Source organism: Magnolia sinica, chromosome 2, assembly GCF_029962835.1.
Source record: "Magnolia sinica isolate HGM2019 chromosome 2, MsV1, whole genome shotgun sequence".
Taxonomy (NCBI): domain Eukaryota; kingdom Viridiplantae; phylum Streptophyta; class Magnoliopsida; order Magnoliales; family Magnoliaceae; genus Magnolia; species Magnolia sinica.
In genome coordinates this window covers 113,614,986-113,620,985 of record NC_080574.1, presented here as the reverse complement: position 1 = coordinate 113,620,985, position 6,000 = coordinate 113,614,986, and positions in this window count along the sequence as shown.

The window sequence follows — 6,000 nt, the reverse complement described above, 5'->3', positions numbered from 1 at the left end:
ATCTATGTTGCCAATCATTTCATGCCCAAGCATGGAGTCATTTCTGCAAAATCATTAGTTGTGAGGATAACCTATCAGATAAATACCATTGAATTATGACATAAAAGAAGTGGGACTATTTTACATGATAAATCAAACTACCAAGCTGCAAAAGAGGAGAAAAAAATGGGCACTACCTAAAGATTCTATCAAGATCATCAAAGTTTCCAATGTTAGCCCAACCATAGTCAAGAAAGCTGCCGCCCTTTTTATGTTTCATGTTTGCCCTGCTCAATTTCATGTTTGCCCTACTGAATTTCATGTTTGCCCCGCTGAATTTCTAGTTTACCCCGCTCAATTTCCAGTTTCCCCCGCTCAAATCCTAGTTTGCCCAGCTCAATTTCATGTTTGCCCCACTGATTTTCATGTTTGCCCAGCTGAATTTCTAGTTTTCCCCACTCAATTTCCACTTTGCCTCGCTCAATTTCTAGTTTGCCCCACTCAATTTCTACTTTGCCCCGCTGAATTTCATGTTTCTCCCACTCAATTTCCACTTTACCCCGCTCAATTTCCTGTTTGCCTCGCTCAATTTCATGTTTGCCCCGCTGAATTTCTTAGTTGCCCCGCTCAATTTATAGGTAAAGCTGGGCAAACCTGACCCGATCCACTGGATCCGACCAGATCCAACCAGGTCCGACCCGATTCGAGCCGAATCGACGGCCTAATCACTCAAGTTTGAGCAGGATCAAGCAGATCCGACCGTTAATTCGGTCAGGGTCAGGTCAAAGTTAAATCGAACCGCACCGAACCGAAATCCGATCTGTTTGGAACCGATCTGATTCGAACCGGACCGGACCCGATCTATAATTACTATTTTACCCTTAACTATATATATATAAAGTTTTTTTTACCTTTTACCCTACCCTCCCTCTCTACCAGAACACCCACCGTGACGAACCCTAAATCACTAAACCCTAAATCATCATATTCGGATTGGTCGAAGATCTTTGCTGAAAATAAGATTTGTGATTTTGGAGTTTTAGGTTTTTCTTGAAGATTTAAGGAAGCTTTGAGAGATGTTTGGGGGCGATTTCGATCCGTTTCAGCTCTGTTTCTGCTGAAAATCATATTGAATTCTGGTCAGAGAGAGGGAAGCATCTTTTGAAAGGTGAAGGAAATTCCATTTTTCTATTTGATTTTGATGATTTCTCTGTGCTTTTGAAGTGGGTTTTCTTTCTTTTTCCTTTTTTGTTTTTGTTTTTTGGTTGTTTGTTTTGGGACTGCACTTTTTAAGAAGTTTGAAGAAAGGAATCATTTTTTTTTTTTTGGTAATTTTGTTTAATTTCTCTAAATTTTTTGGGAAGTAGATTTTAAGCAAGGAAGTAGGTTTTGTTTCCTTTTTTTGCCATTTGGATTTCTCTTTTTTTTTGTAATTTTTATTTCTGCATTTTTTAGTAGTTTTCATGAAAGGAATTTGGATATTTTCCTTCTCTGATTTTGTGCCCTTTTTTTAAATTTGATCTCATACTGCATTTTCTGAGAAATAGATTTTGAGAAAGGATTTGGATTTTGTGATTTTTTTGGTACATTAAATTCTATACTTCTTTGAATCCGTTTGCATCTGCCTATCATCATCCCTTCTCTTCAGATATCTTTTTCACTTCCATATTCAACACTGGACCCATCCGAATCTGGCATAATCCGATCCAACTCGGTTTTCCTGACCGAATCGAACTCAGATCGGTTCATGCCAGTATGGGTTAGGATCGGATCAAGTCCGATGACTCGGACTCGATCCCGGATCGGACCGAGTTCGAGTTAAGCCATGCAAAACTCGGACCGAGTCGAGTTAAACCCAATCTGATTCGACTCGATCTGATGCCTAACTCTATTTATAGGTCGCCTCGCTCATTTTCTAGTTTGCCTCGTTGAATTTGATAGTTTGCTTTGCTTATTTTGATAATTTGTCTCGCTCAATTTTCGGTATTTTCTCACTCAATTTCTATCTCGATTTCATATGAAGCTTGTTCAAATTCATGAAATGCTACATTGTTTTCAATTATGTCTGATTTTGTACATTATGATTATCTTGTGAATTTTATGTTTAATATGTTTTTCAATTCATCTTTGCAGGTGAAGAAAATTCTATTGTAATCCCAAACCCAACCTATAAGTGTACACTGAAATGGTGGTTTAACAAGGTGAAGGGTGGAGTAGAGAAGTATGATAGTCGGATAAATTTGTTTAGCCAATCCCCATTTTTATTTTTATTGCATGTTACATCCTTTAGATTTATAGGGGCTCTATTTCACCTTCTTTTTCTAAGATATAAAGGTGATCTAGTATTTGAGATTAGGGGGAGACGATTGGAGTTCACGGAGATGGACTTCACCCTTATTACGGGCCTTAAGTCTGGAGAGCGTACGGTACCGAAAAATCGTCGTACTACTAGTACATTAAGAGAAAAATACTTCAAAGAATATCCAGTCTTAAAGAAGCACTTAATGGATGTGTTTTAAAGATTAGTTGACACCAATAAGCACGAGGATATCATGAAGGTTGCCCTACTTCTGGTTGTGGAGTGCTTTCTTAGGAGAACCGAACTGAAAACCATGTGCAACATGGATTATATTCACCTAGTCGACTTGCTAAATGATTTCTATAGCTACTCTTGGGGTATTTTGGGAAACTATACAATGTCACAAGGAATTGAATCTGGCATTGCCACATCAAGTGCCCTTCGCTACATTATATGTGGTTGCATCCTTCCTCTACAAGTAACAACACTTCTTATTTTCTACATGATTACAGTATATAGTCAATTCTAGATTTTTAACTTGGTGCAATTTCATTCTAACAGGTATAGGTAGTAGAGATATTACTGGCCCTACGAGAGTGTGTTATTATTGGCCCTACGAGAGTGTGCTATACAAAAATTCACCACCCATTGGAGGAAGTCAATAGCATATAATTGTCTGTCTGTAAACTGTAGATGATATTTGTCAAGGGCATGGGAGGAATTTTTGTGAGATGTTGATTATTTAAATTGTTTGATATACCTTGTACCATTTTAACTGAATAAAATTTATAATCAATGAATATTTATTACCTTTAATTGATCCCCACTCATGTTGTATATTTCATGTTGTATACTTCATGTTTGCCTCGCTCAATTATCGGTTTGCCCCACTCAATTTCATCTTTGCCTTGCTCAATTTCATATTTGCCCCGCTCAATTTTCAGTTTGCCCCACTCAATTTCCAATTTGCCCCGCTCAATTTCATGTTTGCCTTGCTGAATTTCATGTTTTCCCTGCTCAATTTCATGTTTGCCCCGCTTAATTTTCTGTTTGCCCTGCTTAATTTCTAGTCTGCCCTGCTGAATTTCATGTTTGCCCCGCTCAATTTCCTATTTGCCCTGCTGAATTTCATGTTTGTCCCACTCAATTTCCAGTTTGCCCTACTCAATTTTCGTGTTTGCCCCGCTCAATTTCCTGTTTCCCCTGCTAAATTTCATGTCTGCCCCGCTCAATTTCAAGACAGAGAGTGGGTGAGTTCAAAGGGTTGTGTGATTCATGACAGGGATGGTCTTTTTGCCCTGCTCAATTGCAATGGTTCCCTCGACCAATAACTATGTCAACCTATGGAACGACTCGGAATTAAATGATCAACACGAAGTGAGTTTGGCGAAGTGTTGCTCCTTTTGGACATATGTACTTGAAAATTGGAACCCAAAAACTGAAGATATTCTCAAAGAGAAAATAACCAAGTTGCCCTCCTAGACTGCCTTTAGTGATGGAATTCGGTTAGTAGAGAAGGATAAACTCTTTATACCAGATGACCTACAACTGAAGAAAATGTTTATGGAAGTTAGCGAAAATGGTATTCTATTTGTTTGGTACCCGCAGTCCAACGAAGATACAGTCCTAATATATCATATCCTAACCAAATCCAACTAGAATGTATGTGGTAGGGATACTGATGTAAATAATCTAGTATACTATAATACTCACAAAATGCTAGAATTCTATCAAACAATTCAATAAAGGAACAGTAGAAGAACATGTCCTTCATAGTTATTGTACATTTTTTCTTGAAAATCACAAACCCATGTGGATTTAGTTACATATGTGCGCATTTGGATGCTCAACTAAAAGAATTGAAAATCATTCAATTCTTATAGACAAGATGACCAAAGCTAAGGGTGGCACCATTCTTATTCACCATGACAATTCTCTAATATTGAATCTATGCATATTGGACTTGAAAAGGTCTGTAATTCCAATTTTCGATGCTTATGAATGCACTGGGCCTAGTTTCGCTTCATCCATTTACTTTAATTAAATCGAAACTATCACAATTCACTTCAATAAAACATCCAAACACAGCCTAAGTACATGGATGCTATAGTTCATGACAATTGACTACACAGAAGGGATGAGGAGTGAAAGGAAGATGTACCAACCTGATAGTTCTCCCCTTCAACCTGCAAGACGAAGTTCGCTTATGAAGTCAGATAACTTTGAGAGCTCCAAATCAGTGAAAATGTCCTCGCCGAAATTTAGACTCTTTACAACATTAACCTGTCAGCATGTATTTAATGTGGAGGATTAAAAACAATTCCAGAAGATATTGATACAACTATCAAAAGTAAACAACTAACAACTACTAGTGTTTTCCTATGAGAATCTTCTATTCGATCTTTACAGAAAGAACTGTCTCGAATCATGTAAGGGTAGAACTCGCCATATGCCCTTACATTGGCTCCTTGGCTACGAAACCTTTAGTGGATCTTCATTCCCCACTACTTTCTTCTCAATCTGATAGTTTGTTATAATGTTTCTATGCAAACTTAGTAAAATCAGTAGACTCAGTTTATGATGGGCGTGCGCCGATCTGGCGGGGCCCCCCCAATTGTTTTTCTTTTGTTTTTTTTCTTTTTTTTTTTGCACACACACTCACCCACATGCACTCATGCCTTGATCATTTGGTATTACCCCTTCGCCGGTCCTCTTGTTTTTTTGGTGCCCCCACCAGGATTCATTAGAGGATAATTATAAGAAGAAAAGGGGATCTTAAGTCTAACCCCAACCCAAAAAATAAGAAAATTGGATCTTGTGATAGTACAATTTTGACTTGGAATCAGATGGTGGAAACTCAGATTCCAAGGTAATCATGATATAATTATAAGATTCATTTGTTTGATGCCATAACAAATCATCAATTCCTTCTAGTTGCAAGGTAGACCTAAACAAGCATGTAAACGAGTTTCGATTTACTTTGGGGCTAGGGTGATTTACCTTTCCATGGCTGGAATTTGGTTAGTAGAGAAGGATAAGCTCTTTATACCAGATGACCTGCAACTGAGGAAAATATTTATGGAAGCTAGCGAAGATAGTAGTCTATTTATTTAGTACCCGCGGTCCAGCTTACAGACCATTGATTCAAGTAAAATTTACGAGGTTTACAGTAATCTTGGAGTGCAGAAAATTTTCAAGTCTGTGCATTTCAGTCCGAGTTCTTTATCTAATCACGATAGCCTTGGGAGGGTTGATCCGAGGGATGGGTTGATTGCAAAAGGGCTGATTAAAACTATATTAGGTTATCTTGCTAGTCCTCAAATCATTATGCCAGTAAAAGAGAGGCACAAGGCTACACAAGCTCTTATTGATCTTGTAGTTTTCAAGACAAGAGAATGGCTGAATTTTTTATAATATTGAAGATGAATGGGAAAATTTTCCAGCAACAAAACTCGAATAATCGATGAATTTCCAATATTATCGACCATGGTTTCTAAAATACAAAATTCAGAATAGTTAGAAACAAATAAAGTGTAGGGTGCTAACTTCCTATTGCCAACACATATACATACACATACATATACATAGTCATCTGATACTTAGACAAAAGCAGTTGTCACGTATGTAAAGTCCTAACGAAACAGCTAGCAACATGTTAGTTATATAAGTATACTCTCTCGTGCTTGTTGCTTAAACTGTAGGGTGCTAACTTGCTATTACCA